Raw genomic sequence first — 15,274 nt, 5'->3', positions numbered from 1 at the left:
TGGCTAGGTATATACCAAATAGGGTATTTTACTCAATTATAGGTCTGATGAATGCTGAGTTAAGTGGAACAAGGACTTCCTTGGACTTGGGTGCCATACCTTTGCATTCAAGGGAAGAGGTCATTATAGAAACTCTAATACTTTGCCTCTTGACTAAACTTCTCTTAAAAGTCAAAGAGTGAAAAATTATTAAAATGTAAATAAGAGTTTCTAAATGAAGATTTCCTGTATATATCTTCAACAAACACTGTTTCTGAATGTTGGATGTTATCGTCTAAATAATTCATATTTTTTTAAAAATTATAAGTCAATTTTAGAAAAATCAATAGAACTATAAAGATATAGATAATTAACAAAATCCTTAACTAAATTATCTGGTCGATCCCACAGAAAAAAATATCATCCAAGAACCTGAGATAGACATTACAAAATGTTAAAAAAACAGAGTTAAAAAAAGAGGATTTCTCTCATGCCATTAATACTAAATTGGCATATAAAGGGGCAAATTCAGCACCAATAGCCACTCCTTTCACCTGTCTGAAAATTTCTTCCTCAAGAAATACATTGTTGTTATCCTAAACCAGAGAGGTAAAATCCATTGGAATTGAAGTAAAAAAGATCTACTAAATCAATTGTCAAAAAACCAAAACAAGGTTTCCAAAGAGCAGGAGTTAACCTACCTACAAAAATCCCATGAATCTTTAACCAAGTAGGTTGCTCTATATTTTAAAAGTCCATCAATAAAAATAAAAAGTGTTTTCAAGGGTCCCCTACACATAACCGAAATGCCACTTGCCTGACTTTCACATGATCGAGCAGAGAACACCTAAAGGACAAAACACCACCCACTCCGAACACTGACGGTGAACTAACCGTAAGTAAACCGTTGGCCAACCAAACAAAAACACTAAAACGGAAGCAAAGACAACACACCCACGTGGGGGACTCCACTACCCCCCTAACTAAATATTCCAACTCTGAGATCGCACTACCGTCAAAGTAAGGGGCAAAGGTCGACATGCTGGCCAAGCAGTTACTTTCTGTTGGTTCCCCGTCAGTGTTCCGAGCAGTCAGTGTTGTGTCCTTTCGGTGTTCTCGGCTCGAGCATGTGAAAGTTGGGTAAGTGGTGTTTTGGTTATGTGTAGGGGACCTGTTTTCAATCCTTCAGCAACAACAATCAGCCTATACAAGCACGAAGATTTCCATTAACACAGCAAGATTTAGGACCACATGTAAAACTTTCTGTAAGAAAACAGCAGGGCTTTAGGACCTCATGGGAGAGTTCTCTCAACAAAAACAAGCCCCAGAAACCTAGGACTGTTCTCCTAATGTAACAAACCACAGGAGATTCATTTTAGGGCCAACGAACAGGAATTTAGAACTGAACCAGAGATTTGGTGTGAAGCCCTAAGTCAGCTAAGCCACAGATTTAAGTGTTTGACACTTTGCAGCAATTCATTAAGTGCAGTAATCAGAGACATTGTGTGTGACAGAGATTTAAGTGCAGCAATGCACAACACATTTAAGTGCAGAAGCAATGGATTCAGTAAGTGCAGAAGAAGCCAAAGTCCTGTGTGTGTGTGTGTGTTTGTGTGTGTGTGTGTGTGTGTGTGTGTGTGTGTGTGTGTGTGTGTGTGTGTGTGTGTGTGTGTGTGTGTGTGTGTGTATGTGTAAAATGTCCCAGTTAGGAGGCTTGCTCAGAGTCAAACCCCAAGCCTTGACTACTGGCAAACAAATGCCTTAAGCCTCCCCACCAACTGCCAGTATACGTCTCAACTGTCCAATTTTTGTGTAGTATTTTTGTGTGTTCCTCATACAATTTATTATTTTCTGACAAATTATTGAGGATTGAATTCACTAAATAATGTCAGACTTCAGATCTTTTAGAAAATGTATGGTAACACAATGTCTTTTATTTGAACATTTCTACGTCTATATGAGCAATATTTAAAACGTGTCTCTATATTTGGGCCTTTGTCCCCTGTTCCCTCCCCCACATTATTTTTGGCTTTGTCTAAATTTTATATGCTAAGAGGTTGTGAGGTAGAACTGCCAGGTCTCCTTTAATTTACTTATTTATTTTTTGTAAATCACTGAGGATTACAGTTTGTAGATGTCAGTCATAGCCTCCTAGTTGTGTTATTCAGTGTCAGTGGTGTAACAGATAGCATACTTGCCTTTGGTTCTGCAGTCTGTGGGTTCGCTTCCTACACCAGGTAGACTGATTGCCAAAACCACTGTGCAGCATGGGGATGGTGGACTCACAAGTTTGTTCTCCTTTGGATGACTTGCCTACTAGCTACAAACCTGTCATTAGTTTTCCAGCCCTTCTCTATTGCATGGCACCAGGACACCATTTTTTAATGTAATACAGGCAATTCATTCTTCATGGGCGGCAGGCACTGAAATTGTAGATGAAGCAGTGAAATGCAAAGTTATTTCCCAGCAATAACCCCTTCATTAGTTACAGTTCTGCTTAATGTGAAATTATTCAGATGACTTTTACTTTTGCAGAGATTCAGCATATTGGCTGATATTGGTGGATTATAATGACAGCAGTTTTAGTGGCCTTTTCTGGTTGAAATCTTTTGAAATGGGTAGCCTTGTCATTATTGGTTCATATGCTTTGTTTCATTGCTTAATGAAAAAAATAATGGTCAAAATTACAAACGTAAACACATTCTAACAGGTGATGTTGTATTAAACAAGGAATATAACTTAATCCAATCAGGAAGGTGAATCAAAGAATGTATGCATGTATGCATGGTCCTAAGTATGTGTGCAAGGAACCCATTGTTTGAAAACAGCCTAAAGGTACACTTAGTTTACTGTTGCTCATGTTTAGTATGTTTTCAGTGTGAGACTGTATTGTCCTGTTTAGCAGATGACTATCAGTATTTGTGCTACAAAACTTTGAAATAAAAGTTTTAAATTAAATCCAAATTATCTGTAGAAGTAAAGAAGAAAACAGTATGCACATAGACAGGTTTGAACAGTGTTTTATGGTAACTGGGGATGGAGAGAGAGGAGGGCAAGTAATAGGACACTGGAATGGCTGCTGGGCAGGGATGTACTGGGGGTGTCCCCAATCCAATATCTTACCTAAAGCTCCAGTTGATCATGATCCTGCTCTGGTAACACCCATTAATATGTACTACTACTCTGACAATCTATCTCAGTGCAGTTCATCTCTATTATTCTGGCTTAACATGTCAGAAAAATATGAAGCAATGATTCTTGAAACCACAAAATACCCATCCCACGATCAGTCACTGACACTCTAAGCCGCACTTCATTCTTTGCATTTTTAATTATCTATATTTTTAGCTTTATTGAACTCTTTGAAAATTACAAACACAGAACAGTAGCAAATCAATTCCATAAACCACAGCTAAAAAGAGCAGAATGAACATATCAGGAAAACCACACCTATAAATGCCGAAAACTTGACGTAATGTTTAGTAAAATGGACCGTGAATTCCTCTGTCCGTGAATTTCTTCTTGAATAAGTCTGGTAGCTGGTGCTGAGGATTATGGCTAAGAGCTGCTAACAAGCTGCCTCCTACAGTACAGGGGTTGAGTCCCTCAGCCTTCTTGTGTCCACTTAAGCAAGTCACTTAACCAGACATTTTATGGATTACAAGTGTTTCCTCTCCTTTCTCTACATGTGGCATTTCTTTTTACTTTTTCATTACTATATAACAAAAAAGAGACAGCGATACCTGTCTGCCTACCTTAAAAAAATAAAAAGAAATCGGGAAATAGTCAAGGAACCTGATGTTGTAAAAATATATGGAAACTGACTTTCAAATGGCAAAAGAAAACTCTGAATATGTAAAATATGTTTCACTTGCCGCTGTATCCAAGTCAGATACAATAACACGAGTGTATTGTTAGTGGTGACATTTGAAATTAATCGAATCAACCTGTTCTACGTGGCTCACACAGTGTAAAAACATAAAAAGTTAAACTCAGGACCTGATTCATTAATATTCTTCTACGCGGCTCACACAGTGTAAGCACATAAAAAGTTAAACTCAGGACCTGATTCATTAATATTCTTTTTTGAAAAGGTAAACTGTTTAACAACCTTCCTATTTGTTTGGTACTTATTATGTTTTAATAGTACTAGTAAAACATTATTGTAACATAAAATTGCCTTTTCCAAGAAGTTCAGTCTGGGTCACAAGAAGACATGTGAAAGACATTTCCATTGACCCACATTCTGATATTAATGAAGATACAGGTATTATGTTCTGATGTTTGAGACAATTAAAACAATCTTGGATTTAATTTCATACCGCATTTTAATTAGATTAATATTTATCTCATGCTGCACTTATAGATAGGTAAGTGCTGCACTAATTTCCCTTGTAGGCTATTTTAAGTCTATCCAATTTTTCCTTAAAGGTGTGAATAAAACCCTGTTACCTTTTGGCTGTCAGGTAAATACCTTAACCGTTATGCCAACCACCAACCCCATTGTTTGCCTTCATTGTGATTTTAAACATTTTATTTAGTAGCAAATTAATACCCTTAAAACAAAATCACACAACAGTTCTGCAGCTGTCTCAAAGCATCCTAGTACAATTTATCAAGATGCTTGTAGTAGTTTCATTGCAAGTATTTTCATTGTACACATGGGACATAGATGCCCATAATGCTTAATATCTATTTACTAAATAAATTCACTGGTTGAAATAATTTTATTATAATAAGAAAATCAAAAAAATAAATTTTCCTGCAAGTTATACAAGGTATGTTTATAAACAAGACTCACACATCTGTATACTTGTTCCATGAAATTAACTTCACTTTGATATCTTACACAATTATGCCAAATATTTGTGCTAGTTATAAAACCCAAAGATGCAGAACAAACAGTCTTAAATCTGCTTAGAGCCTAAGGGACAACAGTGGAGTTCCTAGACTTAAGCACAGTTAGTGGTTTGAGTAGTTGCCAGGCAATTAAAATTATACAGAAAGAAAACCTCAAGAGAGGGTTTTATTTTAATTGTGTTACCACCAAAAGAAGCAATAACTGATCCGTCCCCAACACGCATTTATCTCACGCATTGTTTTTAGTACACAAAGCACCTCCTAAAACTAAAGAAATTATATTCTCATTTTTTACATAGCAACAAATAAAATAATGATGCTGGGATTTAAGTAAAATATCACTGCCATTATGTAAGGTTTTATTTTTGATGTTACTGGTTTGTTTTGTTTTTTTGGATTTCTCCTAGTGTTGGAGAAAGGGACCATAGTACTGGTATTTTGTGCTGATCACATGTGACAGTACCGGGCTGCAAGGGACACTGTGTTTTCCCACCTTTCATATCACATTATATCTAGTATAAAGTCAAAATGGCTAACATGGAATGCTAAGGGCCTAAACACTGCTACTAAGGCAAGCTGTATACTGAGAGATTTAAACACCCCCAGGACAGATGCTACAAGTCTACAAGAGACAAAAGTGAGTGCAGCTGTTGCAAAGAGACATATGGCAAAGTGGAATGGGTAGTATGTGAGGCCTACTCAAAGAAACTGGAATGTGTAGCATGTGGGGCCTACTCAAAGGAAGTGGAATGGGTAGTATGCGGGGCCTATTCGAAGGAAGTGGAATGGGTAGTATGCACTGCCTACTCGAATGAAGTGGAATGGGTAGCATGTGAGGCCTACTCGAAGGAAGTGGAATGGGTAGTATGTGGGGCGAACACGAAGGAAGTGGAATGGGTAGTATGTGGGGCCTACTCGAAGGAACTTGCAAAAGGGCATGCTTACCCCAGTAAGCGAAAAACTTGGACTGGAGTATGAAGGATTCAGCAAATGTCAAGCTGCATAAGGAAGCAGGAGATTTGCTGATCAGGAGCTTCTATGGCCCAAATCAAGAGGACCAAAGTCCCTTTAATTCTATTTATGAAGCTTTAGGCAAGTTAGGGGCCCACAAAACACCAGTTCTCTTGGCAGGTGACCTCAGTGTATTGCCAGAGGATAATGTGGATAGGATCCCAATGGCTAGAACTAGATTGAGAAGAAGCCAGGCACTGATATGGGCTTGAATAAAGGAATTACATTTTGTGGACATAGGGAGTGCAACCAATCTAGAATGCAAGGACCTCCCATACTCTGCCTCTCAGCTGGGTTCTGTCAGTAGACTGGATATGTTTTTAGTACACCATACCATTATGGAAGGAATACAAGATTAGTTAAAAGCTAATTTACTTTACTCTGATAACCGTATGGTGACATTAATGGTGGTGACATTCCCTGAAATCCTTTACTCTGGCTATGCTAAGTTGGACCCTGCACTTTTGAAATATCCAGGTACAGTCACTGCTCTATCAAAATGGATTGAAACTTTTTGGAGGAAGAGGGAGAAACAATGGGAAGGCATTTGAATGAAGTGGCTGTGTTTAAGGATAGCTTGTTGGCATACATAACTTTTCTGTAACATAGGGAGAAGAGACAAAGGATAAGGGAGCAGACATTATTGGAGATGCATCTATCAGGTGCTGTTAACAAGTATAAGAGGATCTCCTCAGTGAAGATGCTGGCTGTCCCCTTCAGAGTGTTGACAACAGCAAATCACATATTCTTTATTGGACAAATGAGGGAAGCTGGTACACTCAGCCCAAGCCATTAATGAAGTGATAGCTATTTTTTTTAGAGAGATGTATATATCAGCAGCCTGAGAAACTTGACTGGGGTGCATTTAACAATTTCCGGGATTTCACCTGGTCTCGGTTACATGAAGAAAATCCTGGCAGCCCCATTTTACACAGGATGATATACGTAGGGTCATTAAAGCTTTGAAAGAGGGAAATGCACCAGGGTCAGATGGGCTGGTGGCATAAACCTAGAAACTTTTCCAGGGTAAATTAGTCCCAGCCCTATTAGACCTTTACTATAGCAATATAAACTCTGGTATTCTTCCCCAAAACACTGGAACAGCCTGCATTTTAATATTCTTAAAATAGGAGAAGTTTAAAATGAGCCACAGCGCTATCGCTCACATTTCACTTGACGGTGGAGGCAAAAACATTGCAAAAAATCCTTGCATCGAGGCTTAATAAAGTAATGTATCAGTTATTTCCACAGCTCAGCAAGGGTTTGTGATGAATGCATGAAAAAATACAAGGCTCAATAAGGCTTACAAACAACTCAGTCAACATTCTGATATCCCAGCAGCAACATTGTTTCTTGATTTTAGCAAGGGAGGTGTTTCTTCTTTTCTTTTTTTTGTGAGGAATGTGTTGCAGAGATTTGGGATCTCAGAAGGTTTTCTGGCATGATGCAAGTAGTTACCAATGGTTGTTTCATCCTCCTTCCACCTTTTAAAAGGTACATGACAGGGATGTCCCTTGTCCCCGTTTTTATTTAACTTAGTCATAGAGGCATTGAATTTACTTACACTCAGTGGTTTAGCCACTGCTGCATTAAAACCAGAGACTAGAGCAACATAACATCTAGCTGGTTTGCAGATGACTGCACTCTTTGGGTATTACTACCACTGGTCCACTTGGAGGACATTTTCAGGCTGTTGCTCAGGGCTGAGGGTAAAGCAGAATAAATCCATACTAATGCCCCTGAGCAAAACTTCGAAGAACCTCCAAGCCCAGATTGAGAGCTCTGGTATTAGAATTATCAGCACCCCCCCTTATCCGAGTGCACACATAGACCCTTCTCTCCTGAAGACAATCCAGAAAAATTTGAACAGGGTTTTGGAATATGCATGCAATAAAAGTGTGTCATGGAAGAGGCTAAATTTGCCATTGCTGGCCAAGATAGCTACAGTTAAAATGATTGTATTGCCCACATATTTCTTCAAAGCAAGATGTCTTCCTGGGACACGATCACAGCATACGTTAGCAGTTACAAAAGATTATAATGCACTTTCTATGGGATGGGAACCATCACTGTATGGTCAGGGGGAAAAATAATGGTATTAAAGGAATATGGGGGTCTAACCTACAGAATTTGCACAGGTATGCTCAGGTGGCAAATACAATCAATTTAGTGTGGGCCAGAATCCACTTGTGAGCACCATGGGTAACGGCCAAGATGACACTAGCCAGTGCACCAGAGATATCCTTGAAGAGGCAGAAGCATAAAAAATGTAGGACCATGGGGGTTGGAGAGAACAACTGACATGTTCATTAGGCAAAATAAGTCTCCTGCCCCCCACTGTGTATTTTCCAATTTGGTGGAGAAGAAGAATTAAGGTGGGGATAATTTTCTGGGGATTTTTTTTTTTTGGTGGCAGGGATAAGCAGCCCCTCTTGCTGGATGTCTGGTCAAAGAAGATGAGCAGTGACAGACCCCCTTGGTGGCAATACTTACACAACTGAGACACCTGGGAAAGACTATTCCCAAGGCTTTGGATAACCTACAGAAGATAATAGGGTGGAACTCCATTAACATGGCCTATGAAACCCTCTGGAATTGCTATTTAACTGGAGCCTCCAAACAGGCTTCATGTCTCATGGATGGAGAAAAGTAGCAGTTATCCCTTTGCACAAATGCAGCCCATCTACAGACCTTGGAAAGTACAGACCCATAAGTCTCACTAGTCTTATATACAAAGCCATGGAAAGAATTAGCATGGAAATGATCAATAATGACATAAGAAACCTCCAGACACTGGACCCAACCCAGTTTACTTACATCAAGGGCAGGTCATGCCTACTCAACCTGGTGGACTTCTTTGAGAAGGTCACCATAGCAATGGATGATGACAAAATGATTCACACTGCCTACCTTGACCTGGCCAAGACATCTGACACAATACCCCACTCAGGCATTGTTGACAAACACAAGAGGTTAGGTACCTGGTGGATAGCCAGCACACTCCCAGACAGGGTCCAAGGAGTTAGAACTGGGAACTCCACCTCTATAAAGAAGAAAGTCACAAGTGGAGTCCTCCAAGTATCGGTCCTGGGACCTCCACTGTTTGTCATTTACTTCTCTGAAGTCACGGCCAATATCAGTGCCCTGTGGCTGACTTAATTTGCAGATGATTGCAAATTAGGCGCTGCTATTGAATCCCCCACTGACACAAATGTTCTCTGGGAAGGGCTGCACAGACAAACAGCTGGAGTCAGAGCTATGGACCAAAACTAAATGCCAAGAAATGCATAATAGTACCCTTTGAGAAGTCATCCACTCCTGGTAACTATCTATTATTGATAACACACCCCTACGTCAGGGACTTGGGGGCACACAGATAGTAATCGAGCCTTTGATCATCATGTGTCTACACTAGTGACAATATCATTCTAAGTGATGCATCTTTATAAACAAAGGTATGGCATCTAGGTCCAAGTAAGTCACTGTTCCACTATATTCGACATTTGTCAGACTTATCATGGAGCACAATGCCACTTTGGTATGTACCTAACTAGGCATATCCAAAAAATAGAATCTCCACAGAGGTTCCTCACTAAAAGAATACAGGTAATAAGTAACATTTCATCTGCAGACCAACTCAAGGTCCTATATCTATATTCTGTCTCCTGCAGGCTGTCGAGGGAAAATCTATGCCTGGTATACAAGGCACTGTCAGACCCAACTCTGATGGACCTCCAGCATATCCGCAAAACAAACAGTGCCAAAACTGTCCATTATAAAGACTTAAGCCTGGCCTATGAAACCTGCTGGAGAGACAGGTATGTATTCCAGAGACTACCTCTTTGCTAGAACAGGATCCCCATCCATGTGAAACAGAGTTCTTCCCTAACCCAATTCAAGTATATCTTGGATAGTTGGATGTGTAACAGGAAATCATCCCTGGTTTGGCAAATATGTCTCTAATGGACACAGGCAGCCTGTAAATGGTTCATCTCCCAGGCCCTGTTTGTAAATGTTTCATTCCCCAAGCCCTTGCTTACACTTATCAAGGGTACGAGAACTTATCAGAGATGTGGGATGCATGACTAGGTTTAAAAAGGCCCCTGTGGTCATTAGCCTAGTAAACATCTATTAACCAAACAGAAAAACCTTCCAACATAACAAAAGCTACCCGGGACAAGCTAAAGGTGTTACTGCTCAATGCTAGGAGTCTCAACAAGAAACTTTTCTCCCTAGAAGCTCTCCTCGCCCTTGAGAATGCTGACGTCTGCACAGTTACTGAAACATGGTTCAAAGCCACAGAAAACACTTCAGCAGTACATAGCTATAATACCTTTCATACATTCTGACCACCCACCGAACATGAAAAAGCTAAAGGTGGAGGTGTATCTATATAAAGGATAAGCACACCTCAAGGCTGGTCAAACAATATGACATGCTTGAACTGGTCCATATCCAACTAATCATGGGAAAATTCCATTACCATATTTTTGCTAGCTACAGGTTCCCCCATTATGGTGGGTTGGGAGGTTGGTATAATAATTAAGGTGTTTACCTTACAGACACAAGATGCAGGATTCCATTCTCACATGGGGTAATTAGCTAGGCTTAAAATGGCTCACAAGGGCAGTTAGCCTACTAATAATCTATGAATGTATACATTATACATGAAATTACTAGAATCACTCACCATCCAGCCCAATACCATACTCATGGGTGATTTTAACTTCCCCTACCTTAACTGGAAGACATATACAACCACTAACATGCAGGCCCAAAGATTTCTTGACTTTGTAAATTCAAATGCCATGGAGCAGCTGGTCTGCACTCCCACTAGGGGAACAAATATCCTAGATCTTGTACTCACAAATATGGGAGAATGCTGCACTCCCCAGTGCTATGTCCTCACTAATAAGATCAAATTACAAAGTGGTCTCCATTGAAATAAGGGTAAAACTAGTCCCCCACCTAACCTCAAAAACTTTAAGAACTTCTCAAAGGTAAATTACCCACATCAAGGGATGCCATAGCTAGATTCCAAGCTTCCCCAAATCCAGAAAATGTAGAAGCATACACAAAAGACCTGTATGACCATATAAACAACTACATAAAAATAGCAGTACCAGACCGAAATAACCAGGTCAAACCACAAAAACATGCCAACCTGGTGGACCCCTAGTATGAATAGGTTATACAACAAAAGAAAGAAAATCCTGTCAATAAGTAAGACAGAATATGCACAACAGAGAAATAAGTCTCTCATTAGTCTAAACAACTGAATCAGGGTACTAGCCAAGTCTCTGAAAGCAGACTTTGAGGTAAAAATAGCCTCCAAAGCTAAGGATAACTATAAGGCATTTTTCAGTTATGTCCGCAATTTTAAGGGCAAACCCAACAAAGTCAGGAATTAGTTGTAGATAACATCACCTATGTTCAACCAGAAGACATAGCAAATCTGCTGGCCAACAAATTCTGCTCAAATTTCACCTCCCCATCTCCCCCAAAAATATGCTCCACCACTCTGTCAGTTATCACTAAAGAACAGGTGGTCACTGCACTCTCTAATGTAAAAACACAGCTTCAATGGGGCCTGACAGCACACCAGGTTGCCTCTTAAACAGCTTAAATCAGGACTTATTAGGCTCATTAGGATCTCTGTTTAACTACAGCTGATGGACTGGCTTTATCCTAAAAGAGTGGAGGACAGCAACAGTCATCCCTATGCATAAAAGGGAACCATCTACTGATACAGGAAATTACAGACCCATAAGTTTGACTAGTCTTATATGTAAGGCCATGGAAGGAATAATCACGGACTACCCTTAACGGCTCACCCCATCTCCTCATTTCCCATCTAGTCCCTCTGGCAAAGTGGGTCACTGGGCTGTCAGGGCTGCAGTCTTGGTCCTCTTCATCTGTACCATGCAGATGGTACATATCAGAGGAAACAGAGAATAAAATAAACTTCACAGATCGATCAGTGCATCAACATCCACACTAAGATGGAGGAAAGACTGACTTTCCAAAACGTGCTGTAAGACGAGAGATGAAATTCAATGAAATAAATACAAAATTCTAAGTTTGGTCATAACATCAAGAATAATAATATCAATATTAAGCAGTGACCAGAAGGAGAGAAACTGCTGGCCTCAAGAGCATAAAATACTGTTTTAATGATATTAGGTAAGATTTGTATCAGACATCTTTTAGGGGCAATTAGAAGAAGAAGAAGAAGTATAGCATGCAAGGGTGCTATTTTCAGAGGATTCGATTCAAGGTGTAACGGTATAATATTTCCCCCTTACCAGGATCCAATTAGCTCTCACTTTGATTACTGTATGCAGTTTTGGAGACTTGAGAAGAATAGTGGAATCAGGCCAATTTGGTGCAGCAATGGAAATGTCATTGAATGGATGAGATACGGACAGCAACTCCACTGAGGCAACTGAAATGTCAGTGACTGTCTAAACAAAGGAAGGGTAAAAAGGTAACAGAACTGGTGGATATTTAAATATACCCGGAGGGCAAATAAACAGGTTATTTGCTTCATAACTTCAAACAAATGCAATGGAATTTAAACACAATAGTACCACTGTAATACCCAACTTACTTCTACAGAAAACAGAAGGCCATTAAGTGGTAAGCACAAGGTTCCGTAATCTACAAGAGGGAGTGATACAGACGCATACTGAGGTCACCACCTCAACACCCAAACATTTTAACCACTATACTGTAATGTTTCCTACCAACATAAGTGCATTCCTATCACATTTTGTGCTACAAAACATGTTTTTTTTTTCAGGTAGTTACTTACCTTATTTCTTGTCTTGTTTGCCGGGAAAGTCTGAAAGGGCACAAGTCCTATTTTCAGCGGAGGCCCAGGGAGAAAAGCTCCACATAAAATGCATCTTGACAATAAACAACAGTAAACTATTAAACATTTTAAGCACTACTTTCCAGGTAATATTGAGACATAAATAGTAAATACATTTATCATATACTTTAGAAGTTATATTAGTTATATTACTTTATGTAAGTCCAAGACATATTAACATGTAATAGCTGGAGATATAACAGATGATATTGCATATAGATTCAGTATATATATACTGACATAAATGAGGTTGGATGTCACTAGAGCAGGAATAGAAAAAAAGAGGAGGTGGTGGAAAGGTATAAGCAGAAAATGTCAACAAAAATGTAAGGGAAAAGTGTTGATAGTGGAGAGGCTGAGATAACATTAGGCAGGTAAGGAGATGAGGTGGTTAAGGACGAGGTATTAGTAGGACAGGACTGAGGATATATGTTAACTGGAAGAGCAGTAGTGGGGTGAAAGAGAGAAAAAGAGGCAAGAGAATAAGAACGGTGACAGAGTCAGGGTGATTGACAGAGACATTCATAATGGAAGAGGATCAGAAAAAAAGTTGGGTTTGGTCAAGATAGGAGCATGACCAAAACCGTGAGGATGTTAGGTGTTGTTTTAAGTTGTGCTTGAAATGTCTGGTAATGCTGTCATTTTTTTAAAGGTGTTTGGGATGGAGCCACAGTTTTTAGCAACATAGGTTGAATAAAATGAGTCACCTGCACTGTTATGAGACTTGGTCCTGGATAGGAGATATTTTGTTTTGTGGATGGAGAGTCCAAGGAGGGAAGTACTGTTTAGGGATGTTATTTAGTGAATGGCAGGTGCTGGCCTGTGTATTATTTTGAGTTCAAGCCTGGGTAGGTGCTTTAGTGATATGCAGTGTAGTAAACAGTTTAGCAAGTTGGATGCAAATTGAGCTATTTTATTGTAACAAGGTTCTAGTTTATTTAAGTTAGAGTGAAGATTAATCAGAATGGGCCCTACAAAATAAAGTGAAGATGTTGTCAAAGAATTCCTAGATGAGTGAGTGACAAAGAGTTTATTTCAATAGAGGAAACCCAGCTTTTGATGAGTTTTATTGATTGCTTGAGTGATGTAGTGATCATATTTTAAGTTACTGTCAATTATTATGTCAAAAAGTTCTGTGTGGAAACTATTTCAATTGTAGAATTATTTGATAATGATGATGATGATATGTTGAAGAATTGCAGAGGTTTGAGTAAAAATAACACTAATTGGTTTTTTAGCATTTGAAAGTCGTTTTAAACATCTAGCCAAGCCTAAACTGATGAAAAGGAGTCCTGGGTCACTTTGTGGAGTTGCAGTACCGGTACACTTCTCAGTAGGCCAGGCTTTTTGGTCACGAGTTGCCTGATTTTTCATGTGAGACATGGGGTGTGGTTGGATTTGATTTGTTTAGATCTGATGGTTGCTAGTTCATTTAATATGTTAAGGAAATTGTTGTTAAAGGGAGTTACGGTGACATCTAAGGGTAAGAATTTTAGAATATCCCAGTTGTATTTGTTGAGGTAGCTAGTCAAGGTGTCATTATTAAAGGAGAAGAGTGTATGCATATTACATGTTTATTTGTATTACCACAGGACTAGCATGATTCTGATGTCACTTTATTGTACCACAATGACATCCAGGCACATTGCTACAAGTAGGCAGATGAGGCCATGACTTCCTACACCATGAAACAGGAAACCTGATGATGTAGGTTCATACATACAGTACTTAGAATAAATAATGCCACACTTCTTTAACCTTAGTGAAATACGGCAGACCTTCTGCTGTTTGAAGCAAGTGAGCAGAGGCTCTTATCCCTTATAAAGTACATGTGGTAGATGCCATCAATTTTTATTTTTTGGAAGGGGGATAGATATTAACCATATATATATATATATATATATATATATATAGATATATAGATATATATATATATATATATATATATATATGCACACACACACACACACACACACATATATATATTTTTTTTTTAACAGGAGGCTGCTACAAGGTGCAATCCCTTTGGCAGTAAAACCTACTGCTGAGCTGTATTCACACCTATGATGGAATGCCGTATTTATTAATTTTTTTTTTTTCAGTTCGAGGTCTTAATTCAAAAGACTACAGCTGTAGGAGGTGCTATAAATCAATACATTTAAGCTGTCAGTTAAACAAGGTATTTATCTCCCACATGCTGTTCCTTTGGCTAAAAATACCAAACTGATATTTATATCTTCAGTATTTTTTGCATTCTAGTTTCTCCTGTAAGAGTCTACATATGCATTGCTTTACTTACCAGTAGAGTAAAATGAGAACCTGATGGAGGTGTGCATATATGTATATGTGGAGACAAACATCTGTGCACAAAGCCCTACTTCAGTGCATGCAAGTACACCATTGAGAGGGGTCTTCACCACAATGTAAAATGGAACTCCAGCTACAACCAACATTTCCAAATAACAACACAGATAACAGAAACAATGCAGAAAAGTCTTAAAACAGATCAATGCCTCCTAGATGGTGTCAATTTTGCAAAGTTATGTTACA

The 15,274-nt window shown here is 39.0% G+C and overlaps 1 protein-coding gene across 1 annotated transcript in view; it reads right to left on the bottom strand.

Moving 5' to 3' along the window:
• The window catches only part of MANEAL (mannosidase endo-alpha like), a 443,635-nt gene that overhangs the window by 419,575 nt on the left and 8,786 nt on the right, over window positions 1-15,274 (bottom strand). The window lies entirely within an intron of this gene.

The sequence above is a fragment of the Protopterus annectens genome, chromosome 1.part1 (genome assembly GCF_019279795.1).
Source record: "Protopterus annectens isolate FY-2018-M chromosome 1.part1, PAN1.0, whole genome shotgun sequence".
NCBI lineage: Eukaryota > Metazoa > Chordata > Ceratodontiformes > Protopteridae > Protopterus > Protopterus annectens.
The sequence above is the reverse complement of the archived record's forward strand: the minus strand, read 5'-3'. Positions and strand labels throughout refer to the sequence as shown.